This window comes from Opisthocomus hoazin, chromosome 5 (genome assembly GCF_030867145.1).
Source record: "Opisthocomus hoazin isolate bOpiHoa1 chromosome 5, bOpiHoa1.hap1, whole genome shotgun sequence".
Classification (NCBI taxonomy): Eukaryota; Metazoa; Chordata; class Aves; order Opisthocomiformes; family Opisthocomidae; genus Opisthocomus; species Opisthocomus hoazin.
Genome location: NC_134418.1, coordinates 48,089,742 through 48,117,695, shown reverse-complemented (window position 1 = coordinate 48,117,695; position 27,954 = coordinate 48,089,742). Strand labels below are relative to the sequence as shown.

The following is a 27,954-nucleotide window of genomic DNA, read 5'->3' as shown; positions in this document are numbered from 1 at the left end:
CGCGGCCGCAGCCCTGCCCCCCGCCGCCCCCAATGGCGGCCGCCGCGGCGGCCGAGCCTCCCCCGCCGCCCCCGCCCCGCCCCGCCCGCCCGGCCGGCGGCCGCGGAGCCGGTCCGGGCCGAGCGGAAAGCCGGGCTGCGGGGGCGCGCGGGCTGCGGCTCGTGGTGGGCTTCTCAGGGGGCCTCCTTCAGAGGGAGGTCTGCGCGGCGGGGGCAGAACACGGCGACGGGTTTAAAACACAGCCGAGCGCGCTGCTTCGGTGGCAAAACCCGCGCCCGCCCCCGCCGCCTCGTCTGAGCCGCGGCCCGGCGGCAGCTGGAGGAAGGCGCTGGCGTGGCGCCAGCGGGCAGCCGACCGACCGCAGCGGCCTCGGGAGCGCTCTGGAGACGGCGGTGCTGGAAAGCAGGAGCCTGGACAGAAAAACGCTAGCCGACCTAGTTTCTGTAGGGGCTTAAGGAGGCCCCTGTCAAGTTTATTCCGGATGCTTGTGAGGTAGGGAGATTTGGGGGTTTAGTTGGGTTTTTTTAAAATTTCGGGAGCATTATCTCCTCTAACTTTTCTTTGTGATTGGCTTTGACGTTACCTCATAAAATGTCCTTTAAAGTCTGATACTGGACCTGTAGGTCTACAAACTGACTGATGATTTCAATTTCTCAACACGGGACCTCACAAAGGCACCGATGTTTCAGGAAATCAAGTTCTTTGGTCTCCTGACTATGAGTACAGAGTCTTAAAAACCTGGACCGATGTATCTATATCTAGTGCTGTTACTAGGTGGCATCCTTAATCTGCCAAAGCTCCCACTAATATTTATCGCCTGCTGCAATGTCATCTTTACAGTGTTCTGAACAAAGCTCGATGACAGCTGTCTCCCTTCTGCATTCCGTAGGGGACAGCTAAGCAGTCCCAGTGCCCACTGCACCCTGTGCCTTGACTGCAAAATCCATCGGCTTCTGGCTTCCCCGCAACAGAAAAGCAGCAAGAAGACCTCATTGTATGGGTCTACGTGTAGAAGAAGGGGTTAGGTAAGCATGGCAGTGCCTACCAGATTGTTCTGGTTTCCAGATGTGTGATGTCTCACTCAACATTTAGAATGAAATTTGACCCTGTGAGTCTTTTGGGAACAGCAACGCTGTCATCTGTCACTGCAGGTTGTTCTCCAGTTCCCATTTGGCCTCAGTGAGACAATGGAAAAAAAATGCTTCATGGAAACCAGTTCTCCTGGCATCAGGCAAAGCTCTCCTGGCAGCAGCTCTCCCGGAAGCGTATCCAAACTAGCACAGTGATTTATTTAGAACAAAAACAGGATGTTACCCTGGAAAACAGGTATAGGTATTTACAGACCAGAACAAGCAGGGGCTTCCCAGAAGTGTCAGGGACCTATATGATACTAGGCACAAGTGCTGAGAGACGATTTCTGCCCTTGATAGTTTGCAGTGAAAGCCAGCACAGAAATGACAAACGTTTCATGTTGAGCCTTTATGTGCTGCAGTGCAACTACTCTTGTGTTTACAGGGCTTTGGAAGCAAAGTGGGCAGAAGCTGAAGGGGCAGCAGTGGGAGTTTGAGGTGGCAGGAGACAAGAGGCTGCAGGCATAAGGTGGTCTTTGTGAGAAGGCAGCAGGCTTGGACACAATGCCAGGGCACAATGGCAAGGATCTGTAGGGAATAGCTGGGCGGCAAGAGGGATAAACTACGCTGCAGCACTTCCCACTTGGAGGGGCCTCTGATGGCACTCAGCACAGAAGGCAAAAAAAATGAGAGACAGGAAGGGCAGGAACTTGTACTATGCAACATCTGTTTTCGACTGCAAACAACTAACTTGGACTTTCCCCTTGCATTTTTTTTCCACTAAAAAGGAGTTATGTTTTCTAGATTCCATGCCTCCTAACAAGGAATTTCTGCTCCTGCAAGATTATCTTTCTCTTTTCTGTCTTACTGCTTCTGGTTTTGCTTCTCCATCATGTTCCTGACCTTTCCCTCCCCCACCGCCCATTCTGCTTTACTTTGTTCTCCTTTTCCTTCACAATTAGCACATATTTTTCTGTGATTATTTCTCTTCTGCTTCCTTTCTTCCCTTTTTCAGTCATCCTCTTTTCTGCATGCTTCAATCTTTGGATTCTAAAAGCTTAATTGGCTATCTCATGTGGCTGGAAAACAAAACAAACTGCCGGGGGCAGGGGGAGGTTGGTTGCCAGCGTGCTAGCATGCTGTCCTGCCCAGCACTGCAACTCAACACACAGCATCTGTGATTCTTGGGTGGGTGGAAATGTCCATTGTAACCTCCTTGTGTTAGATCTTAGATCAAGCTAGAAATGCAGAGCAAACTGATTCTGAATGCTCTGTTTTTCTCACCAGCACGATGTACTCTGCAACGCCTGACATTACAAGTGGGAGAACTTACTTTTTCACCATGCTTCCTGTCCTCATAAGTGAAGAATTGTTCCCTATGGTACACGCCTAGCTAATTATCTTTCTGTACTCTCTAGGTTTGCTAGCAGATCAGAAGAGACCAGAAAACATCCTGAGGCTGTAGTGAAGGGAAGTAGCCACCCTCTTAACACTGACCTTCAAATAACTGGCAACAGCTATCAATTTCCATGGCACTTTCCAAAGGCAGCCCTTCAAAATCAGGTAAGCTAACGCGGGAAAAGTGTGCATGGCTGCTGTCAGACCCTAAGTGCGCTGAGAAGCTCTACAGGCTCTGCCCCTGCCGTGGGCATTTGGCTGCCTGTACTTGTGGCCAGCCCTGGCATGGCCCAGCTGTCAGAACGGACCTCGGTGCTGGGAAAGGAGCTGCAGGAAACCTTATTGGGGAATCTCTGTGCCTTGGCTTGAGAGCTGAATTTGAACTCCAGCCCCTGCCCAAACTACACTGTAGGTATGCCCATGCCTGGCCTTGTACCTCACTGAGCCTGTGCTTCCCTGACTGATGTAACTTCCTGGCTTCACCTTGAGCTTCCGTTGTCTCTATGGTCAGGCTTGGTGGTCCTTGGACCATGGCTGACCCCTGTTGCTGCCACCAGCTGGCCTGGCTCTCCTTGTTCAGGTGTTGTGGGGCTGTCAGTGAGGTCCTTGACTGCCTCACCATCACCCTTATCCCCAGCTTGCCTGCGCTGGTGGAGCAGCCGTGCTTCCCCTTGCTGACAAGGACTGCACACAGTCCTCAGGGTGTGGGTGAAAAGCTGCTTCGTTCTTCCAGGGAAATGTGCTTTTTGGCACTCCTGCCAGGTATTGCACTTGCATAAATAACAGTGTTAACATCAAAACATGACTAAGAAAGCTGATAAGTGTTCTGATTAGAAAGAAGAAATAGAAAAGTGAAACCGTATTATTTTTGGTACTGTTCAAATGACGTGCTATGCCTAATTCTCAAACTCATGCTCTAGACTTTTCCAGGTGATGTGACATCCCTTGTGTGCTTAGGCTTTAGGACATGATAGCCTTGTTTCCTCTGGTTATCTTACTCAACAAGTTTCTGTCTCATTTGAGACCCATGACTTACACGAAAACAGAAGGCATTCTGAAACAGGATGGTTATGGTGCAACTTGAGCAGAGTCACAGGACTGCCCAGATCAAACTGCTAGCTCTAAATCAGTTCTCATCCACAGGAAAGACAGGAGCCAGCTGCGCATCTGTTGCCACAGGGCTCTCTCAGTTCAGATGACATGGCTTGCTTCTGTCCCGGTAAAGATGGAAGATAAACTCTTGTATCTAAACACTGTGCACTTTCTGGGAAGGTCAGATCAAAAGCATGTCTAGAGGATTAGCTGTAGTAATTAAAACAAAAGTAAGGTTTCTGCACTTAGCGATCCCAGGTGTGGTGGGTTACTGTTGGCTGGCTGCCAGGTGCCCACCAAGCTGCTCTGTCGCTCCCCCTCCTCAGCCCCCTCCTCTGCCAGCAGTGGCAGCGCTGCTCAGCAGCAGCCAACGCACTGGTGCATTTTCAGCACTGCTCTAGCTACAAATACAAAGCACAGCACTATGAGGGCAACTATGGAGAAAATTAACTATATCCCAGCCAGACCCAATACACCATGTTTTCTGGAAAGGGCATACATTAATAAAAAAATAATTGCTTTGTTTATCCTGAAACTTCAAATGGCTTTTGAGTATTCAGGCAGTTTATTTGGAAACAGGAAGAAGATTTTTGCTGAGCTTTTTGTGCTGCTGGTGAAAAATCTGTCCTCTTAAATGCAGCGAAAAGTGAGTTAGAACAGAATATTACTAGTCCTTCACATTGTGCCTTTGGCGTTTCTCCATTTATAGCATTTTAGCTGTGCAAATTGAATTTGTCCTTGAACCATTGTGAAGTATCATAAGCTAGAAGTTGTGATACTTCAAAACATTAAGATGGTAACTTAATGTCTTAACTTAAGACATGGTAACTTTCCATTTGAAATATGTAGTTGAAAAATCTGATCTCTGGAATGGCTGCGCAGTAGCACAGCTGATTTCATTTCAGTGACATAACTTCAGTTTTACAAGAATAATACCCTAGACCTGAATTCAGTCCTCTGTTTGCTGAGAGGAACCACAAGCGTATTTCTATCTTAATGATTAAAGAGTATTCCTAACGACCTTTGAAGACCTGCTGTAATCTGACAGCAGGAAATTATTCTGGCTTTTGAATATGTGGCAAGTATTTTAAAACAGGCTTTTAAGTGGTTTCCTTAGCAACTACTCTTCATCAAAGAGCGACCCGTGCTATTAAGTATCATGCTGGGTTCGGATCAGCTTTACAGTATTAAAGACACTTGTTTAGAACACTGCCAGGTCATGTGCAGTTCCCTGCTGTCCAACAGCCCTGGAGCGCAGAGGGAAGCCAGACTTCTTTCCAGACATGCAATGACACACCACTTGGTGCGGAGCTAGCATGGGCCTCCCATGGGTGGAGTAGCTGGCCCTGCTCATCATTGGCTGCTCTCATCCAGCGGCTGTGAGGAAGTGGGGGGTTATTTCTCATGCATCTACTCCTCTGCCCCCTCGCCCCAACAAAATGCTAGTGACTTGTGATTCCCTTTTAAAGAGGTATCAAACACAGCTCTCAACTGAGCACAGCTTGTATTCCTTTTTTTGTCTTTTGTCCCGAGTGTCTGGGGCATCAGATAATTTATCCTTTGATCCCATATTCAGTGCTTACGATCAAGAGGAATGTAAAGCCATGAGCAAGGTTAATGGTGGAGAATCCGGGATGTGTCATTAATATAAAGAAGTACTTATTCTGCTCTCCTCCAAAGCTTTACAGTTATTTATTCTGATTTGGATTGCCCTCCATATTTGCTGTGGACACCTGGGATTTAAGGCAACTTTAGCAGAACTGACCTAAGAATCTTAAAGAAAACAAATGCTGCTCAGGGGAAATATGTATAACAGTGATCCAAATGGAGGGCATTTGCCTGGCGCTTGTCATCAGCCCTGTGAGAGCCTGATCGGATGCCCCAGCAGCGCTGGGGTCTCTGGGGGCAGACTTCTCTTGGTTTCTGGCTGGAAGGTCAGAGCTTGTTCCGGCTGCCGTAGAGTAAGAACTAGTAAGAATAATTTTTCTGCTGATGCCTTCTCACTTTGTGCCTTTGTTACCTTGGGATTTTGTTGTTGCAAAGTCTCTGCATGAGGTTTCTCTCTAAAACTGTTCAGAGGCACAGAGGCAGACCTCGCATAGGATGTGAAAGCTGCCTGTACAGTACGTACAATGCTGAGTATGGTGAGTTTTTTTGCTCTACGCTGGCACCCAGGAGGTCTGGGTTTCTGTGTGCAGTGGGAAATGCCAAGTCCTACTGATAGACTCCTAAACGAATTAATCGGGGTGTTGCTTTGAGAGACAGGCAGCTTCTCTGGCTTCTATGTCTGAACTAAAATTGGAGCAGATATTCAAGAGAGAAGAAGAGGGACTGCCAGTGCTGGTCTGAAATAGCCCATGTCTGTTGACCTTCAGAGCTAGCTGCGGTGGTCACTTCTGGGCGACTTGGAAAATAGGGTGGTAAAGTGAGGTAATCCCTGACAATCATTCTTAAGGAGTAAGAGTATTCTAATATTTGTGTTTCTTTAGGTAAGCCTGCTCTGCATATCAGTAGGAATATCTTTTCGCTTGGCAATGCTTTTCTTTCTCTAACTCTCAAGAGAAAGGCTTTTCTAGAACTTACACAGAAAAAGAGAGTACTTTTTGACAGTGGTTGCTACTTTGTATTTGTGGTTTTTGTTTTGGTTTCGGCTGCCGCGGGCAACAAAAGCACCACGCGGCCGCCCCTCCCCCCGCCGGCGTGCGGAGGAGAATGGAAAGAAAACAGGCAGAAACTGGTGGGTCGGGATAAGGGCAGTTTAACAGAACAGCAAACAGAGGGAACAGCAACAACGACGATACAGATAAGGAGAAAACACGACAAAAAACAGACCCGCTCTCTCGGACCGCACCGGCGCCGCACGCTTCCGAGCCGCGAGAGTGAGTTCCCGCTGCCCCCCCCCCCCACCGGAACCCAGCGTGACGTCACATGGTATGGAATACCGGGCTCTGTTTGGCCAGGTGGGGTCAGCCCCCACCCCCCGGCTGTGCCCCTTCCTGGAGTCCGGTGAAAATTAACCCTGTCCTGGCCAAACCCAGGACATTATCCACCCCTTATTCCATACCATCTACGTCATGCCCAGGTCCCCCATTGTGCAGTTGATCACCACCACTTCTGTCTCCAGATATCATTCCCTTAGTCTATGGATCATCACTCTAAAGTGTCCATTGAGTTTTGATGGCGCCCATCCTGCCATTTTATTCCCCAAAACTGGATCTCTTGAGCAGGTCCCTTGACTTTACTTCGCTTAATGGCGAAACCGGCTTGCAGAAGGATCTGAACTATTTTCTCCCCTTTCTCAAAAACTTCCTCTGCTGTGTCACCCCATATAATGATGTCATCGATGTACTGTAGATGTTCTGGAGCTTCACCCTTTTCCAGTGCAGTCTGGATTAGTCCATGGCAAATGGTGGGACTGTGTTTCCACCCCTGGGGCAGTCGATTCCAGGTGTACTGGATGCCCCTCCAGGTGAAAGCAAACCGTGGCCTGCACTCTGCTGCCAAAGGGATGGAGAAGAATGCATTAGCGATGTCAGTTGTAGCGTACCACTTGGCTGTCTTTGACTCCAGCTGATATTGAAGTTCCAACATGTCTGGCACGGCAGCACTCAGCGGTGGTGTGACTTCATTCAGGCCACGGTAGTCTATTGTCAGTCTCCACTCTCCCGTAGATTTTCTCACTGGCCATATGGGACTATTAAAGGGTGAGCGAGTTTTGCTGATCGCTCCTTGACTCTCCAGCTGGCGGATCAGCTGATGAATGGGGAGAAGGGAGTCTCGGTTGGTACGATACTGTCACCGGTGCACCGTTGTGGTCGCGATGGGTACCTGTTGTTCTTCAACCCTCAGCAACCCCACAACGGAAGGATCCTCCGAGAAACCAGGCAAGATGGACAGCTGTTTAATTTCTTCCGTCTCCACCGCAGCTATGCCAAAAGCCCACCGATACCCCCTTGGGTCCTTGAAATACCCTCTCCTAAGATAGTCTATCCCAAGGATGCACGGAGCCTCGGGGCCAGTTACAATGGGGTGCTTCTGCCAGTCGTGCCCAGTGAGGCTCACTTCAGCCTCCTGTACACTCAGCTCTTGGGACCCCCCTGTCACTCCTGAAATGCAAATGGACTCTGACCCTTTGAACTCTGATGGCATTAAAGTACACTGTGGACCAGTGTCCACTAGAGCTTTATACTCTAGTGGATCTGACGTGCCAGGCCACCGAATCCACACCGTCCAATAAACACGGTTGTCCCTTTCCTCCACCTGGCTGGAGGCAGGGCCCCTCTAATCCTGGTCAGAGAATTTGCTGCTCACCTGCTGTAAAAATGACTTGGAGGTCCCCTCCAGAGGATCGGAATCAAGGTCAAACTGTCTACCTGGTCTGGAGAGCTGGCTGCTGGAAACTGGAGCAGCACTTTTCCTAATAGAATCCCCTTTTGTGATTGTTTTACCTCGCAACTCACGCACTCGTGCCTCTAGACTTGAGGTGGGTTTTCCATCCCACTTCCTCATGTCCTCTCTGTGGTCACGCAGGTAAAACCACAGGGTGTCCCGTGGTGTGTAGGCTCTGTATTCCCTCTCCTGAGCAGAGAAACGCTTGCCCCTAATAGCTGAGATGCGGGCCCGCACAGGTGGGGAGTAGGACATATCCTCTTTGAATTGCTGGACCTTCTGGGACAATTTATTCACAGCTGAGACAAGGGAGGAAGAGAGACTTTCCTCATATTGGCAGAGTCTGACAGCCACCTCATCCACTGTTGGTGCGTCTTTACCTTTCCAGTTTACAACTGCCAGTGAGTTGGCATGTGAGGAGGGTGCGCGCCGCACAAACTTCCTCCACATGGATTGTGAGCACTGGAGTTCATCTGGGTCTGTGGGTACCTGCTCATCATCTGTGTCACAGTAAACCAGCTCCCGCACAGCTAATTCCCTCAAGTACTGAATACCCCTCTCCATATTGGTCCACTTGCCAGGATAGCATACAAAATCGTCACTGAAGGGGTACCTCTCCCTCACCCCTGACAGAAGTCTCCTCCAGAGGCTGAGGACTTGTTCCTTTTTCCCAATGGCCTTGTCAATGCCCCCATCCCTGGCCAGGGATCCCAGCTGCTTGGCTTCCTTGCCCTCTAATTCCAAGCTGCTGGCCCTGTTATCCCAGCACCGCAGCAGCCAGGTAGCAATGTGCTCGCCAGGGTGGCGGCTGAAATCTTTCTGCATGTCTCTCAGCTCGCCCAGGGACAGGGACCGGGTGATGATCTCTGTCTCTATCTCCCGTGATGACCCTGGCTCATCGTCATCCCTCCCGGAGCGATCTGCTCTCTTTGCATCTTTCTTTAGTTTTACGGGGGCAACTGCTACTGGCACAGGTTGGTCATTGGGCTCAGCCGCGATGCCTGCAGCTGGAGCTGGGGCTGGAGCTGCTGCTGTGCCTGCCAGGGAAACCGAGGCAGACCGTGCAGCTGTGGCAGCAGCAGTGCCAGTCGGGGGGACTGTGACTGCCTGCTGGGCTGGAGGGGCTGCAGGGCCAGCTGGGGGGGGCAGCGCCAGTCGCAGTGCCTGCCACTTCACTTCCCCCCCTTTCCCCTTTAAGGCACTGAACAGTGTTGAACATGGCTCGGTAGGCATGGGCCAGACCCCAGCACATTGTGGTGATCTGTGTCTCTCTGGAGTTCCCAGGGTGGCAGCACACTTTTTGCAGATATTTTACCAGATTGTCCGGATTCTGTATTTGTTCAGGGGTGAGTTTAAAACACACCGGGGGTGCCCACTGCTCCAGACACCTGCCCATGCTGTCCCACACACCCAGCCACTCACAGCTATCCGGCCCCGGGGCAGGTCTCTGCACGATGTTCTTAACGACTTGCTTAACCCTAAACAAAAGCTGAAACCCATTCAGGAGGGAGAACAAAAGGAGAGTGCTGGCCTGAGCATCCCATGGGTACTCGAAATTCTCAAAAGCCGTTAGGACCAGCCTGAGGGAGAGAGGGGGGGCAAAAGAGTGGGGGAAGGCATCCCCTCCGGTTTTCCCCACAGATTGGGTTTGATTACTAACAAATTCTAAGACATAGGATCCGAGGTACGGAAATGACCGCAGTGCCGCATGCAAACACAAGCCTAATTTCATGCACAGTGATGTTATCATATCGTAAGTCGATATCATACAGTACAGCAAAATCATCATCCTGATCTTTTTTCCCGAGGTAACAAACAGCACGGCGTCAAACACGTACAGCAAGTAAGGATTTACATAGCAGAGATATTTGATCAAAGTCAGAAACATTTTTACCAGCGACTTTAACTAACACAGTAAATGCGTATAATAAATTTTAACAAAATCTATGAAAGCAGTTTTAACACCCGCTGCTCAGCCCTGCCATTATCCCCGCCCCACGTTGGGCGCCAATTTAATGTTTTGGTTTCGGCTGCCGCCGGCAACAAAAGCGCCACGCGGCCGCCCCTCCCCCCGCCGCGGTGCAGAGGAGAATGGAAAGAAAACAGGCAGAAAACTGGTGGGTCGGGATAAGGGCAGTTTAACAGAACAGCAAACAGAGGGAAACAGGAACAACAATGATACAGATAAGGAGAAAACACGACAAAAAACAGACCCGCTCTCTCGGACCGCACCGGCGCCGCACGCTCCCGAGCCTCGAGAGTGAGTTCCCGCCGCCCCGCCCCCCCCACCGGAACCCAGCGTGACGTCACATGGTATGGAATACCGGGCTCTGTTTGGCCAGGTGGGGTCAGCCCCCAGCCCCTGGCTGTGCCCCTTCCTGGAGTCCGGTGAAAATTAACCCTGTCCTGGCCAAACCCAGGACAGTTTTGAAGGTGGAAATGAGCAGATATTTCTGAAGCTAGAAACCGTGCAGAAGTCTGCTCGTGTGTGGCCCAGTCCATGGCATATTCCACTCAGTAGCAGTTTTTATTTCCTGTTGATGCTGCACTCATCTTTGCTTAGTTGTTGTTAATACAACCACTGCCTGCTCTTATGGAAAGGGTTACTACTTCATCCTAAGAGCAAATAGGAAGAATGGCATAATAGGCATTCAGCATTGTAAATACATGCCTCTTCTGTAAGACAAAAACTGAGGCAATATTCAAGTTAAAATACGTGTTTGTAAAAAAACAAAAAGCATGGGGCCTGCATGCAAAATGAAATCCTGTAGCATCATTTTGTAATGTAGACAATTAGATGAAATCTGGTGTTTACAAGTGAACCTGTCAGCTTACATGCTCTGACCCAAAGCATATGGAAACTTCTGAGCATCCTCATGTTGACTTAGCCTGGACTGCATTGGGTCCGCAGGAAGATGAATGTGTTCAAAGTCATGTCCAGCATTGAATGAAAGCTTCAGCAGCATGTAATTTTTGTTTGGTTTCGTCATGAGACTATCATGTAGAAATACTGTGTCTAAGCAACATACCGCTGTATTCAATGTGCAATCTTTGTCTGCCTTGCCATCTGCCTTCTGTATGCGCCCATTACAGTTAGTGGGAATCTGGGGTGCAGCGTAGTTGCTGTGATTCTGCACTTGCAGGCTATCTGCTGCTGACATCTTTTGCCATTTTGGGTTATTTTAAAACTCAGATCAGTTTCGTGCATGAATTGGATTATTGTCCCTGGGGGACAGGGTGGATGGTAGGGACAAAGAGGTGGATGCACAAGGGGTAAGGATGCTGAGAACAACCACAACTGCGTCTGCTGCCGGGAGAATATTTATGGGGAAATGCACTTTTTACTGGTTAAGCTAAGATGCATAAACTGGTTGTTTTGTCAGTTTGATTGCAATGACAAGCCCTTTTTCTAGGATATCAGAGGTGTGAAGCATTAACCTATAACCCTCTTTCAGTGAGGTGACCCAAACATGTGGCTTGAGTCCTCGCTTTACTTCATAGTCATGGCTTTATCTCTGCTTCTCATCTGCAAAGCAGGGGCAAAAGGACTTCCCAGTGTCAGTGGGAGTGTTGCAAGGGTGATCACAGGAGCTGTTGTGATGAGTTCATCAGAGGCTTGGACTAGCTCCTGGGCTAGCTGTCCAGGTGGATACCGGTCCACGAGCAGCCAGCTTGGTACTGCAGCACACATAACTCGTTACATTGTCAGTGTTGTACACAGCTAATATGAAACTTTGTGGAAATGCGAGGGCACTTCCCTTGCCACTCTCGGTTTCTGAACTGAGGAGGATTATAGGAGCACCCTGTCTAACGTGTACGGCTTCCCTCTGTTTGGGCTGCCTTGAGCACCAGCATTTCTGCTGATCCTTCCCTGGTGCCCACTGACACAAAACTGTCCCAGCCTTCTCCAGCTGCGGCCAGACAGACAACCCTTTCCTGTTAGAAAGGCATAGTGTCACATGGCAGAAACTGACAAAAAGGAGCTGCTCTCATCCTGACAGATGACAGTGAGCAGGCATTAGCTTGGGATTTTTTCTGAGTGGCCTTCTGTGCAGTGCTGAAGACAGTGATCTTCCAGGTGTCCAATGTGTTAGGGTAGTTGTGGTAGTAAGTAATAAAGATTGTTTATGGGCAAATAAATTCCTGAAGATGTTTTGATGCTGGAAGGATTTCCTGATGGCTAGTCCAAGTCATCAAGACTCATGCAGTAGTTTATTTCTGTGGAAACATTTCACCTTTTTCAGAAAGTTCGGTTTCATCTTCAGAAATGCATCAGGTCAAAATCCCTCATTGACACAAGAGAGCATAGCTCTGCTGAAATCAACAGGACTCCATCCCCTTACCTCAATGGTAAATTAATCCTGCTTCTGCCTTTTCACCTAATCTCTTCAGCACAAAGAAATGAATTATATTGTCACCATTTGAAGGAAAAGGCCTGTTTAGTTTCAGGGCAACAGAATACAGGGAGAGGAAAGAGATGATATTTGCATGTAGCTTTGTTCAGGGAGTGGAGGTGCCATGGTTAAATGTCCCACTGTGCTTACTCTGCTTGCATTTATTCACCTGAGCAGGATTAACTATCTAGGACAATATTTGGGAATATTATTTGAATATTTTCAAGACCAAGTGGAGGGTAATTCAGAAGCCAGTTTTGAAAAGACTTGCGCATACACTAGTAAGTATTGATGAAAACAAAAATCAAGAATGGTTCTTGGTTCTGCTGTGACAAGAGGTGGCAAAGTTTTTTTGCATCTAGCTAAGGGAATAATAATTTCAAGGAGGTAAGCACATCCTGATTCATTCTGTCACCTATTGTATTCTAAATCCGGGTGAGTACTGAAATGCTGGACGTTATCCAATCGGTTGGGAAAAGCTGGGTAAGGAGCACTGTTCCCTCACGGGTTTTCACAGGTCCTAACTCCACATGCGTTGGGTCTCTTCTCCTGGAGACCCTTGTGAGCTGTCTTCACCTCATTTTGTGTAGCTGCATCTGTGCATGATTATGTTCTCCTTTTCATTCGGTGTTTCAGGTTACCTCCAGTCTGTATTTAAGTTCTCCTCTTTTTCTACACCACCATGAAACAACTGTTTTTCTAATATAGCTAGATCTGTGTATTGAAATAAACAAAAACACGTTTTGTGCTTGGTGCCACAAGTAAGACAATGCATGAATGGGTTGGCCCACATTCAGGTAATATCTCGGAGAGGTGCAGGACGTATGGAAGTGCAACCATTCTTTAGCGAAACACTGGACTGTCAGGCACATCCAGTCTATCCTGCTCAACTGTAAGTACAGTGCTTTTATTTAGTGCTTGAGTCCACAAGCCATGATGCTTCTTCAACAATGTACTTCCATGGGGAATTAACGACACTCAGTACCTCCTGTTTTTTTCCAGAACTTTCTTTTTTCAGGGGACTTGGGGGGAGTCATCTCATAGCAATAAAATCAATGAGAATTTTCTTATTGACACCAGTAAAGTTTTTATGGTAGAACAGAATCAGCCAAGATGTTCCATGAAAGTACATTTAACTTTTATTAAATCTCACCTCTCTCTGGCCCCATTTCCTTCCTCCCCATGATCATCATGCTCTGGCTGTGGTTGGACAGAGTTCCCTCTCACACAGAGTGGAGTGTGTTGCCATTGCACCCTGCCATCACCACCATTGTTTGAGGATTTACAATGTCTGTTTTTAAATGCCCTTGCAACAAACAGAAACGTGTACACACACGGCTTCTGTCTTAACAGCTGTCGATCCTAAATCGCAGTGTGAACAGTGAATGAGATGCTAGAGCACATCCTTTTCAATATGCTGCTTTAGGTCTGGGCTGAAACTGCAGAGAGGATCCTTTCCACATGCTGCAGTGTCCCTCAGCAGACTCTGGGAAGCTGAGAAGGAGACCCGGCTGTTCCCTAAGACACCTCTGCAGGGACTGATAACCAGTACTCCAGGCACACAGAACACATGGACCCTGGGTCTTCATTTCAGGGGAGCCAAGAGCAGAAGGCCAGCTGTTGGGGTCACCATTAATACCCTATTCAAGGTAAGTTGAGTCATCTGCTGTTCATGCAAGATTTGTACCTCCCCTTCTCTACAGGCATCCCTTGTCTCTTTTTGTTTGGCCTCTGCGCTGTCTGAGGCCTCCACTTACCATGGCAGTCACAACGTACCTGTTTCTGAATTCAGTGTGTTACTGTGTAAGCCTGTGGAAAAGCAGCAGTTTTAGACTGTCAGTTAACTAACTCATTTTACATGGCACGTTACTAAATGTTGTTTATCACTTGCTGACCACATAGGAACACTTGACCTTTGCACAAACTACATTCAAAATATTTGACAAAGCCACACAAAACATTATCCTTCTTTCTTACTGGAATTTCTAAAACATCCAACTAGAAACGACATCAGGAAGATGGACATTAACAGGACCCCAGCATGACCTGCACAGTAAAATGTCACTTAATGCAGACAGCATATTCTTCCAATGAATGCTGTGATGTAAGGCTGGAATAAAGAAAAGGCAGAACGCCCAGTACAACACAATATGCAGCAGCAGCAGCAAATTTAATTTGTTTGTCTAAAAGGGCAGGGTAATGCACTTAAGTAATTCTTTAGTGCAGTAAAGTTGAATTTCACAGAACTCAGACTATGACAGTAAGAAATCAAGACACGAGCCACCTGTTGCAGACGGCCCAACTTGTTCTTGGGCACTTTCCCAACATGTATAAATCAGTGAGGGGGAATGTCAGCTATAGATGCACAATCCAGCTGACAGGGCATACCTTCAGATGCTCCGAAGGCAAACGCAATGAGTAGCTGTAACACATCTGATAGCTTTATGTCTCTGCATGTATCTACATAATCATATGAAACAGATTCAAGTGAATACAACATCCAACCAATTAAACCACAAGCAGCCTCAACACATGTTCACAATACTATTTTCAAGATTTTAAGATTCATCCATATACCTGAATTCCATTTCTGACTTCTCTGACAAATCTAAAAGAGCATATTCCAGAAAGATCCAATGTTATTGAACTGTAGGAAAGGAACAGGGAAACATAACCTCCAGTAAAGTTTCATGACAATGATTTGTAATCTGGTGTTTTGATTTATACATCAATAGAAATTTAATCGCCCGACCAAGAAAACCTGTCTGTCTTGCTGTGCAGGTGTTTATCTGGAATGACTACATTGCTGTGGAGATTTTCAGGTAACTTACCCATTTGGTTTTATTTATTTTCCTAGTCATCAGGACCAGTTCTGAAAACAGCAGTTCTTCTAAGCCATGTGTCTGCTCATCTGCCTTCCTTGTTCCCAGAGAGAATCCAAAAGGTGCATTAAATATAACCTCAGAGTCTGATACAGAAATAAATCATGTAACATGACCTGCATGTCAGTTAAGTCAGTCAGATTGCAATTTCTATTGCACCAATTCGTATTAGAAAGTATTTTCTTTTTATTGAAAAGACTCTGTGAATGCAAACACTCCACGAAGAAAAAAAGCACAAAGCACGAGTACCAGCCAAGTCCTGCTGAGACTCTCTGCAGCCCGTGGGTGACAGATGAGATCTTTGCTGTTGTATCCTGTGCCTTGCCAGGGCTGTGGTCTCTCCCCGACCAGCAGCTCTCAAAGGGATTAGCTATACAGTGCCACAGGAGCCAACAGTTGGAAAAAACATTTTTAAATCCCCTGCTCCAGTTTGGTCTCTGAGGGAAACCCCTAGGGTGGTGCTGGAGTAGTGCTGCCCGCAGGCAGGAGTAGTTCAGGTATCTGTGTTCCCCGGATATCCCACTCTCGGACAACTGTGCCTCAGCAAAGCCTGTGCTTCATGTCTCCACTCGTGCAAGGGCAGTCATTAGACTTTGCTACCACCCCAAGCATGGTGGCTTCACGAGGTGCTTCACTGTAAGAAGCAGAGGTATTCCTGTCAGCTGGGGTACCCAAATGCAGTAGGTGGGCTGCTTCACAGCGCCCATCCTGGAACACACTCAAGCCTGTCCTACAGGGACAGACAGACCAAGTCAGAGAGCAGAACACCTGAGGTTGGCTCAGGGCTTGCTGAAAATTCCTGGGCAAGCCAAGTCCAGAAGGCATCCCCCACAGAGCAGCATACAGACGCAGGGGAGTCAGACACTGCCTGCTTGCTCTTCCCTGTATGACTTGATTTTTTTGAGGCATTCAAACAAGTTTTTACTTCCTTGGATTTTCTGTGTGAAGGGAAGATGCCTGGTGTTCACTGACACTGCTGGCTGCTGCTTCACTGAACCGGGATTCATTTAATGATCGGTTTTGCAAGCCTGGGGAGAAGCAGTATTGTGCATTGACCTGCTCCCGCTGCTTTTCAGGTGCAGCAGAAACATCCCTGACGTTCAGCAGTAGAGCTTTTTGGTGGCATCAGAGCCTTGGACCTCTGCCTGGCTAAGTGCCAGCCCAGTCAGGGGAGTCATTTGCCTTTGGGTTTGGGTTCGAGTTCTCATAGAAGATGATTACTTGTCTAGTGCTCAAGACCGAGATTCTTCTCTGGGATACTTTGATGTAAATGTTTGACTGTGTAGAAGTGCAGTATTGTTCTCCTCCTTCAGAGCAGCTGGGAATGGTGGAAGTCTTCCCCGAGGGGAGTCAGACAAGGGTTTCTCCTTAACATAGTTGCCTGCTGCAAAACCACAAGAGAGGAAAGTCTGTAATTTGCAGTATTTCTGCTTCATCTCTTAAAGAAGGAATTACTCAAACTCATTAAAAAATGTTACAGAGGTAGAAGTATCTAGCTTCTAGGGAAGAAAGGTGGAGAGCAAAATTCCCCAGTGAAACAACACTGCAGTGCCCCTGCAGCACTGTGGTATGCTTCTGTAGTAAACCGCAGTTTGTAAAGCACTTGATGATACTCTAGCAGCAACAGGAATTTTTCAACACCTTAGGTGGGAAAGGGTCTAAGACTGTAATCATAGAATCATAGAAAGTTTTGGGTTGGAAGGGACCCCTAGAGGTCATCTAGTCCAACCCCCCCGCAGCGAGCAGGGACACCACTAACTAGATCAGGTTGCTCAGAGCCCTGTCCAACCTGGTCTTGAATGTTTCCAGCGATGGGGCCTCCACTACCTCTCTGGGCAACCCATTCCAGTGTTTCAGCACCCTCATTGTAAAGAATTTCTTCCTTATACCCAGCCTAAACCTACCCTGTTTTAGTTTAAAACCATTACCCCTCGTCCTGTCACTGCTGTTTCTACTAAAAAGACTGTCCCCATCTTTCCTATAGGCTCCCTTTAAGTACTGAAAGGCTGCAATCAGGTCTCCCCGCAGCCTTCTCTTCTCCAGGCTGAACAAGCCCAACTCTCTCAGCCTGTCCTCATAGCAGAGGTGCTCCAGCCCTCGGATCATTTTTGTAGCCCTCCTTTGGACCCGCTCCAACAGTTCCATGTCCTTCTTGTGCTGAGGGCTCCAGTAAGTTCACTTAAATATCTCAGAGTGGCCATCATGTAAGAACTGCATTTAGCGCTGGAACATTTGCCTGCCTTGCTTAGGTATCCTGAAGGAAAAAAGAAATAGTCAAGACGCTGCTTTTCTGCGGTGCCCTCCCCAGTACGCCACAGCACGCTTCCTTAGTAACTTGTTAACACAGGATGAAAGGCAGCATCGTTCTTCCTGAGAGACCGGGCTGCATTTATTTCCCTCAGTGCTGTCCAGTAAAACTACCTGCAGTGTACTTGAACTACGTGACCCCCGTGAAACTTGTGACTCAAGACACTTCATTCCTTTCGCCTCGCGTTTCGGTCTTGGGCTCCTGGAAGTTCTTCCCGCACCGAAAGAGGTGATGAAATAGCATCAGCCGACATTTAACGTCCCGCGGTGGGGTGCTAGACCGAGCTCTGCGCCTCGGTCCTCACCACCGGCGCGCTTCTCCGGGTGGGGTCAGCGCAGGACGCCGGGAGGGTGCTGCGGATCCAAGTGCTGCGAAAGGCCGCGTTCCGCTACAGGGCGCGCAGAAGGCCAGCGCCGCCGGGGCGTGCCTGCACCGAGGGAGGAGGCGAGCGGCGCCGGGCGAAGCGAGGAGCAGCGTCCTGCGGGCGGGACCGGGGCCGCCGGGAGAGATGACCGGCACGGGGAGGAGCCTCTGGGACCGCTGACGTGGCGACGCCATGACCCGGCGATCGTCCCGAGAAGGGCGCGAGGGAGGCCGCGGCACGCCGGGAGCCGTAGTCCCGAGGCGCCGCGCTGCGGGCGGCCATGCTGGCTGCCGGGCCAGGCTGGGAGGTGCAGGCTGCCGGGCGGCCGCGGCGGTCTCGGCCGCATGCGGCGAGGCGTAGCTTTCGCTACCGCCGCGGCCCCCGGTGTAGCTTTGTTGCCGGTTTCTGCGGGCTTCCCGCCACACCTCCTCCCCCCGCCTGGCCGTCGCGTTACTGTGCGGCTCGTGCCGCGCATGTGCGGTGGCGACCCCGCTCACTGCTGCCGCCTGACGACCAAACCGCGGTATTGCAGGAGTGGCTCTGCGCATGCGCGGCGGCGCCCCCGTGCTCCACGCTGCCGTCCGCGGTGACAGCAACGTGGTGCTGCGGGCCTGCGGGGCGACGCCGCAGCCCTCTCTGCTGCCGCCCGTGCGCGGTGTGGGCGTGCGGCCGCCGTCGCTGGTGCCGCCGCCGGCGTCGGGAAGGTGGCGCCGCTGCGGTGGGGGTGTTGTGCTGTGTCCCCTGCGCTGCCGCGCCCCGTCCCCGGGTGCTAAGGCGCGGGCTCACCGAGTCGCCCCGAGCCGGGTTGTTACCCTGCACCGTCCCTGCGGCGCGGCGCAGGCGAGGTGAAGGGCGCCGCACGAGTGAGGGCGAGCTCACAGCGTGCAGCTCAGCCAGCCCCTCAGGGGCACGAGAGTCTTGTTCGGCCTTGTCCTGTCAGGTCTCCAGTCTAAACAGAATGGATTTATATTAATTCTGTTTAAATGAGCATTCTTTTAATAACACTTTCTTCTTGCTACATGTGTCAGATTTTTTTTAAAGCGTTCCTAAGAAATTTAACTTTGCAGTACCTTTTTTTTTTTAAACTACCAGTGAAAACCATCAGTTCCTACCAAAACAGAAACCTGTTTAGAAACCTGCAATTTTTTAATACACAAACCATATAAACTATTATCAAGTAATCAACAGAAACCATGCGTTATTTAATACATACTTTTACCCACCAGAATAAAACCAAGAAACTTTTCCCCAAAAATCTGGCTGTAGCGTTGGCCCTTTCTTTCTTTGGAGGATCTATGCAGTCACTTTATTTACACATGTTTAACTTCTGGACATAAATTAATTTTAAGAATCCAAGTAAGACTACTGATTTATTTTAATAGAAGGAAAACTCAAGATACCTCAATAGCTTTTGTTGCTTTCTGGAACTGAGATTTTTTTTTTCCTATCTAATATTAATAAATGTACTGCCCAAAAAAATAAGTATTCTTGTATAACTTATGTACTCGTGTTTGAGGAGGGAATTACCAGCATTTTACTTAGTATCTAAATCAGGGAAAGTATTTTTTTCTAAATGTGAAAAAGCAACCTTCCCTTTATTCTATATTAATAGAATATTTCAAAATAGAATATATATAAATTTCAAATATATTACTCAAACCTAAATTTCATTTGGAGTAACATTAGTCAACAGTTCAGGTGTAATTTAGGCAGAAAAATTCAGGGTCTGAGTGCCTTGCCAGGCAGCGTTCAATCTTCATGAGTATACGCTTTTTCATAGTACTGCTACAGCCTATTTAATGTTCTGGTTTTGGTTTTGCTTCAAATCTACATTGTTTAGCTAGCTCTCACTATTTACACCCCAGTATAAGTCTAGATGTGGGCAGCCTTATGCCTCATTGCCAATATTTTCCTTAGAACCCTGGCTCACATGAGAACTTCTGTGTTGTCCTATTTCCTTGTACGGATACAGCTTTCTTCCTTTGTGGGTTCTCATTAATTAAAAATACTTTAAATAGTTTGAATGCCACTGTAGCAAAACATTGTGGCATAACACATAAATTACCAATTAAAAACTGCTGCTGGCAAGGATCACTTTCCAGCATCCATAATCACAGGGCAGCGCACTGTGCTTCCAGTCCCTCTCACCTCTGTGCAACTCGCCGTGGTCACAGCCCTTTGGAACGGGCAGGAGAGCAGAGCGAGGTGCTGGGGGGCCGTGTCTGCCCTCCCACCAGAAAGTCACCGTTCATTCCCTCCTCCTGCTGCTGCTGCTTCGCGGGGCGGACTGGAGAGACTCTGCACAAGCAGAGCCAAGATACTACGAGTGCTATGGCTGGAGGTGTTTGAAGAGCAGAAAGCTGTTTATACAAAAATCACGGTCTCTGTATCTCCTAGGGAATGGATATAAGTGCCTCAATTTTTTAATTCTGCAAATTAAACGGGGGGGGGGGGGGGGGGGGGGAGGGACCAGACAGTTCCTGTGCTTTATAATCTTCTGCCCTTTTAGATCATATTTCAATGGATTATTCAGATTTACGTGTTTTTGAAAAAAAATCTATTATCTTTTTTTTTGCTAAGCAAATAATTGATTATCAAGGTTTTATTTATCTCTGTGTTTCTCAATTATCTGATTTTTTTCCCCTAGTGTTTTATAGAACAATCTGAAATTTATCCATAAAACTGGTAATTTTCTGACTGTAATATTTCTGAAACTGGGGTATCTTTTTGTACAAGCTTGTTTTATCTCATTGTTATGCTTTTCTTAACGCTCTGCTTCTTATGTAAAAGATTGTTTTCTAAAAGTGCCCTAATGAGGTGATCGAGCATGTTCTTTATCAGTTATTTCCTACCAAATTTGCCTATGGTGAAGGTTAAAGTCTCTCTCCCTCTACTACCAACTCAGCTATAGTTAATCATGCAATTTAGTTTGATGATAATTTATTCCAGCTAATGATGCATGGGCTGTAAAAAGCCCAAAGGAGGAGTTTAGGGGACTGGAAATTAGGAGGGGAAAAATTCCAAAGCCAAACATTCCCACCTTTTTTCCTTGCAAACTCCGCACATCTTATGCTGAAATTACTGAGACACCATGGAGCCCTGTCTCTTGGTGGTGGAATCACACCTTAAATCATTCTGCAAAAGCATGACTTAGTTAACACTTCATTATGCAAGAAGATTTCCACTATGCTGTAGTCGGCACAAAAATCTGATTTTCCTCATGCATTTCATCCATCACCCACTTCAAATAAGAAAATGACTTTAAAAGTTTTTGTCTAAAAGGCATATGGCTGAATGTCTATTTACCCAATCATCAGTTGTACTAGGCGGATATGTTAAAAATAGTAAAGATCAGATACCACAGTTAAATTAAGATATTTCAGTGATTTTTTTTCCCTTAAAGGAATAAATATTTCAGCATAAAGCATTATTTGAAGAGTAACATGTTTCATCTCAAGGATCATGAACGGCTTGCAGCATAATTTTACAATGTGGCTAGTTAAATTAGTTTAGTAAGTGGAGAACGTGGTTATTTGTTCACATAATGGTTTTCAAGTGGTGATCTTCAGACTACCAGCTGTCTGCAGTGTCAGAGCAACTGGCGCATACATGGTTCCAGGGGAAAATCATCCCTTTTACACCTTGTATTAAGATGATGGGAGCCTCCAAAATATTTGAGGGTCGCAAATGGTGTAGGATATTTGGCAGTTACAATCTTAATGGAAAATTCTTTTTCAAAAAGCAGAAAATAGACTTATCACTAGAATACTAATATATCCAGTCCCCAATGACATTCACACTACTGTAACACTAGGATTCAAGTCTCTAAAAACGTGTGAATACTTAGGGTTATTTTCTACAGCTGAATCTCAAACCCTTTATTCAATTTTTGCTTCTTTCTTTAAGCAAGACTCCAACTTGCAATATTTATAAATTCAGACAGTGCGGTTGTAGGCAACTGAATGATAACAGCTCTTTTAATTTTGTATCCTTTTAAGATACAAACTTAAGCTGAAAAAGAGAGATCCTTCTGAAACAGATAAATAAATACCCTTGCCATGCTACTGGAAGTTTACTCAAAAAGAAGTGGAAAAAATCGACCTATGGCATTGTTATCAAAACCAGTCTAGCTGCCCTACCAGAACAAGTAAACTTTTATTTCTGCACCTAGCCCTTCTTTTTTGAATCTCTTTCAGCTAAATACGATGTTCTAACTAAAGATACCTCAGTGCATTTCAATAGGCATGGGCTTATGCAGAAAGACTTCTCAGCCCTGGGCTTAGGTCTGTAATGGTGTGATATCCTGACAAAGAAACTACAGAAATATTTTACAAGAAGTGCCATCAAGAAGCCATCTAGTCCGCTTCCCTACTATAATTGTTGTTAGACCCATTCATGTAACTTGCTGAATAAAGAGTGCAGTGAATGTTGTAGAAAATCCCTGCTGCTCTCATATCGTGTATTTTTCATTATGCTAACACACAGGGGTTTTTTTCCTCCAATGTGACTATGTATCAGAAAATATTTGTAAATTTCTTTTTTTTTATAGCTGCCAATGTTCAAAATGAGGCAATCTTAAACAATATCCTAAAGCACCTCTCATTTCAAAATATCGCATTATACTTTTATAAACCATCTATACACATAGAAAGAAACAACTAACAGGTAGCCTCTGGTCTGTATTTCTTTAGAAAAACAATTTTACCCTACATGACAATGTAGATTCTGCTTTGAAAAATAACATCATGTCCAAGAAAGAAACCCACATATTGGTACATAAATTTCACACAATTTGAAAAGAAAGACTGCCAGAAATGAAACAGTAAGGAATAAGTTTAAATTAGGTTCAATTCATATGTCCAAGTTAAAATTGTGAGTAGCCTTTCTGCAGAGAGAGTGAAAACTCAGACGGACAGTGTCCTGAGCAAATGGGTCTAGGCTGGCCTGTATGACTCTTGATTCTATGAAGACTATAGAGTCACTGAGTGATTTAGGTTGGAAAGGACCTCCGGAGGTCATTTGCTTCAGCTTCCTGCAAAAAGCAGGTCTAGTTTCAAAGTTCAGTCAGGTTGCTTAGGGTCTTATGCATTCAAGTTTTTTAAATTTTCCAGGCTGGGGACTCCACAGCCTTTCTGGGCAGCATGTAATCACATGTAACACCCAACTCCATCCCTGCATATCCACGCTACTTCTGTTTCTACTATGCAGCCCGTCCCCACTTCCAGGCCCCCCCCCCCCCCCCCAACTTCCTTTTCACATTGGAGCTCAGTTAGGAGTTTCCTGGTCAGACAGTCTAGCCACCTACGGTGTACACCCATTTTCCCGCAGGTCAGGACGGGCCGTCCTTGTGCTTTCAGGATGGCCTTGAAGGCTGACCAGCTCTCTGTGGCCCTTTGCCCATCAGAGCACCCTCCCATGAGATCATGTCTACTAGCTGCTCAAACAAGCTCAAGTTCAGAGGTTTTAGTCTGCCACTGTTTCTTCTACGCTCTACCACTAGCTCCCTTTGCTTTTGAGAAAAAAAAAAAGTTGTAAGGCAAGATCCAGTAGAATAGATCTCAAACTGTGCAAAACCACTCAATTTTCAAAATTTCCAACATTGGATTATGAGTTCAGCTGCCGCGTAGTATTACATCCAGTTGCCTTCAGACTGTAAAGATGGCATAAGCTTACTCCTTGTTTTTCAGCATGTCAATATTCTTCGAGAAAAAGGTGATGAAACAGTTGCCTCTTTATGGCTGTGACTATGCTACATGTGCTTATGAACTAGGAAAGAGGAAAAAGTGGCCAGCCAGAGTCAGAAAGAAATTCTCTGTTCTTCTGTCTCTCTGCTTGAGACAAGGTTATGGGCATTTACTGATGTGCTGGCCACTCCCTGAGTTGTAATACTCCCCAACTGACCAGCTCCCTCCATGGCATTTCAGTGCAAGTACATGTTCCAAATGGAGCACCCCAAAAATTGTCGTCTGTTTTCTATCATATGATGTGTCATGACAGAATTCCAACTGGTTGCTCTTTTTTTAACCCTCTCTCCCTCCACATACGATATAGAATTGTCTTTCCTCCTCTCTTCATTGTGATTTTGTGTGTCGCCTGCCTCTCCGGTTACCTCGAGAGAGAAAAGTTTCTAGAGGGAAGATTTCACATACAATGTAAAGAGATTTGATTCTCAAACCAAGTGGTCACTACTTGTCTAAAAAGAAGTGTGCTTTCCATCACCATTGAAGGGTCTTTACAAAAAATTCTCCATATGCGTAAAGGTACTCATCTCAGGATTTGAGAACGTATTTTATTTTAAATCAAAGAAGAATCAGGCAATAAAAAAATTATCCAAGTGCTGAAATTGGCATTGATAACACTGGCATTTTATGAAATATAACCTATTTGGAACATATCTAAGTGACTAGTAAAGCATTTAAAACATATTCAGTATTTAAGCTATTTACATAAACTTTGACTGCATATTATAGAAGCCTCTCTGCTGTGATTTCCAGGTATAGCAGAGTTATTTGATTTAATTCATTGGGCAGTTCTTCAAAAGGTCAGTTTCCAGTAGTTTCCCCATTACCGGCAGAACCTGAAGGCACTGAGCAAGTCCTGACGAAGATAGCTGACCACATTGCATCAGAACGGATGCAACTTAACCAACTCTGACTTCTGCAGAGCTATGGTCACTTGCAAGAGAGCTAAGCTCTGGTCCCTATGATAAGAGCAAAATGTCAGGAAGGAAAGGTCAGAGACAGACTTCAGGAATTTCTGCTGAGGAGAATCCGTTATTTCAGCTCTCTGCTTTAAACTTGAACTTGGTAATATCCTTCCCTACGCTGTGGGTTTTCTGTAGGGATCTCCCAGTTGGTTGAAGGAATAACCAGGCTTGAGAGGGAATGGTTGAAGGTGGTATAGCAACATGTCAAACCCCTTTATTCCACATTATAAATTCAACTGCCTAGGAGGAAACCACCTCATGACTTGGAGCACTTTAGGACAAACATTAATAATAACAAATTCTAATTGGTCGTTATTGCTGGAACAGAAAATATCAGATTTCATTTTCACCAGGAGGAAATGAAAATGTCATGTACTGTAATATGACAAGCATGGAATTTACAGTAGTGATATGTACATGTAATTACTTTTATATGTGTAAATGCACACAAAGCAGAACACCAGGGAGGCTGTTTTACAACAGATTTAATCAAGAGAACATCTACGTCTCCTCATAAACTTACTTAACCAACTTTGAAAAAAGAACCAAGTTGATTAGACAGGTTAATGGGGTGATGTCTTTATAAATGACAGATGGCCATGTTAGAACAGAAAGTTGTTCACTCTCCATTTTTTATTTCATTTTACTTATGAGACTATTTTACTATTTTTTTACTTATGAAAGCATTGCTCATACATTTTTGATTAGTAGTGCTTCACTGATAAAACAGCAATTTCCAATGAAACTGAGCTTTTAACTAGATGGATGTGGTCATTATGCTTAAGTGGCAATAATCAAAACTAAAATACAAAATGAATTTTTTTCAATTTCAGGTCCTTATAAATATCCTGACCTCCCCATGCTGGCCTGCAAGTGGAGAAAAGTGCTTACAGATTTGCAAGCTCACAAGAACGCAAAAAAGGAATGGAAACATGAAGAACAAAGCTAGCTTTTTTATGATTAAGGGAACCCATTAGTGGTGAATTTGAATTCTAATTAAAAAATTACAATTCAAGAAAGGCAAGAGCCTTAATTAAGAACAATAAAAAATATTATTGTAGTGCAACATTAGCTATACTTTAAGAAAAAAAAATCCACCTTGGGTGTAATGATTTTACCTCAGAATTATCAAAGTGTAGAATTTGGAATAGCCTAGATTGCTAATCTTCCCGCAGACATATGAAGTATCTGGAACTGGATCACATATACAGCGTTGACTGAAGGAGGATTCAGGAAGTGCCTGTCTCTGGTAGTGTGCTCTGGGGACCCTGGCCAGCCTGAAGAGGAGGAAGGGAAATATCTGAAGTTGCTGTTGAAAGCCACCATTGCAGCAGCAGCTCTTGGCCCTTTCCTGGATGGCATGCTGCTCAGCAACGGCCTGTGTGCCACCACTGGCATGTGCCATGATTTATGAAGCTCTCAAGATTTCCAGTGCCTACTTGGCTGTTGGATAATTACAATTGTGTGATTATTTCTACAGCATTCTCCCATCTCTCTTCTTCTCCCATATAAAAAATTACCATTCCTAAATGGATCAGAAACGAAGATGCGCATTGCTAACCTTCTACTATTTTTGCTCCTCCTTTGGCATTTTTCACGGATCTGAAGTGTACAGCTTCTTCATCTGATGCAGATACTTGATTAAAATAATCCCATTGAACATCTCTCTAGCCTTCCAGATGTGAATTTTAAAACCAAAGTCTCCCAGGAACATTTTTTAATGGAAATTTCTGTGTGAATTTAGGATTTAAGAGAAGCACTAGACTAAGTTTTGAAAAAACTCTGGATCTTTGGGGCTTTTTGCATTTGCGTTTTGGATTGTAGTACCAATGGAGTGAAACAATTCTTAAGTACGTGTTTGACACTCTGCAGTAGATAGCAGTAATGAAAGATAATTCAGTCAGGACAATGTGGCTGCAGTGTACCAGAGTCTGGCTCAGAATCTTTGCAAGCTTTCCAAGTGCTATAGTACTGCTGATTTTTTTTAATAAAGTACAATAGCATATCACAAGTTTAATTTCATTTATCTGTACATATGCAAATCAATTCCATAATGGTGGCTAATCCTCATTAACAGAAGCAGATCAGCTTATCTCTTAGGTAGGTGAGTAGGTGGCTGGCAGCTGCAGAGATACAGTAGTCTAGCTTTTACTAGTAACATTATAATCAACAGTTTTGGGTGATAATTTGACATCATATTTAAGCCACTACACAACTCAATCAACTTGTCCCACAATTCACCTCTCATTAACATAAAGAAAATAAATTTCACACAAAGTATTCATCTAGGTAATAGCTGTGACTGGCTTTGTGTTCCATATCAGCATTTGCAACAGATTAATTACTATAACGTCAGCAGCACCACTTATCAATGTATTACCATCTGGTCAAGTGTTATCAAACCAAGACGGACATGGAAATTATTTAGATCTACTTTTGCTCAATTAATTTCTTCAGTTAAAATTTTACAGTGTCCTAGTACCACAGCCAACCCCTGCTGCCAGATGCCATATTTTCTCGGGAGCTCCTATTTTCCCCAGAGCTCACTCGGAGCTCTCAGCATTTTGAGGTGAAGGTACGGTATTTTTTGTTTTCAGTTGGGGCTAACTGGAATAATCAGATCAGTGGTGAATCTCTGGTTTCACAAATGTAGTAGGGATAGGATGTAGGGAATAAAATAGAAAAGATTATGCAAAAGATTTTTATCTTCAGGAAATACTAATTTACACAGTGCCTGATGCTTAACAGCAAGCTACTGTCTTCCAGCACCTGGCTGCCCTGCAAAGAAGTCAGTTTGACTGTCTTGACATGTAACATACCACAGCTAATCCATGCAGACAATCCTTGATTGCTTTAGTTTATTGTGATTTCTTAAAGTAAGTAAATATGTAAAAGAAGATTACTCTGTACACAGCTATTAACATTCTAATGAAAGACACTGCAGTTTGGAAGAGCCTGGTAAATGCTGCAATCTTCTAAATCTTTTTTTTCTGTTTTCATTCCGTTTCTAAAACACTGATTCCCTTGGTTCTTTACTGCTCTGTATGGACTGTCTCCCTGTACACCTCCTTGCCATTGATCCCTGTTTCTGTTAAAACAGTCTCTCAGTCCCCATGCCTTTCACTTTCTGTTGTTCTGTTCTCTGTTTAATTCACCTCACTATTTTGATACAGTCCCTCTCCTTCCTTCTGAAACATGCAGAGCACCTTCTCTTCCTTGTCCTGCTCATCCTCCTACACACAGCCCTATGAAATTTTCTCACTCCAACAGAGCCTCCTTCCTCTGAATCCTACACAACTGTCTCTTCAGGGGGAGCTATATTGAAAAGAAAATGAGATAATAAAAAAATAC

At 45.8% G+C, this 27,954-nt stretch overlaps 1 long non-coding RNA gene across 6 annotated transcripts; it reads left to right on the top strand.

The window, feature by feature from the left end:
- The first annotated feature begins 89 nt into the window (after positions 1-89).
- Positions 90-27,954, top strand: LOC142361418 (uncharacterized). Of its 6 annotated transcripts, none has more exons than XR_012764033.1 (6): positions 90-492; positions 890-1,025; positions 2,489-2,633; positions 13,770-13,992; positions 15,125-15,165; positions 25,437-27,954. It is a non-coding gene; the product is annotated as an uncharacterized LOC142361418 (long non-coding RNA). The 6 variants fall into 6 exon arrangements; XR_012764035.1 differs by lacking the exon at positions 25,437-27,954 and adding an exon at positions 16,302-18,230; XR_012764030.1 differs by lacking the exons at positions 15,125-15,165; positions 25,437-27,954 and adding an exon at positions 15,201-15,351.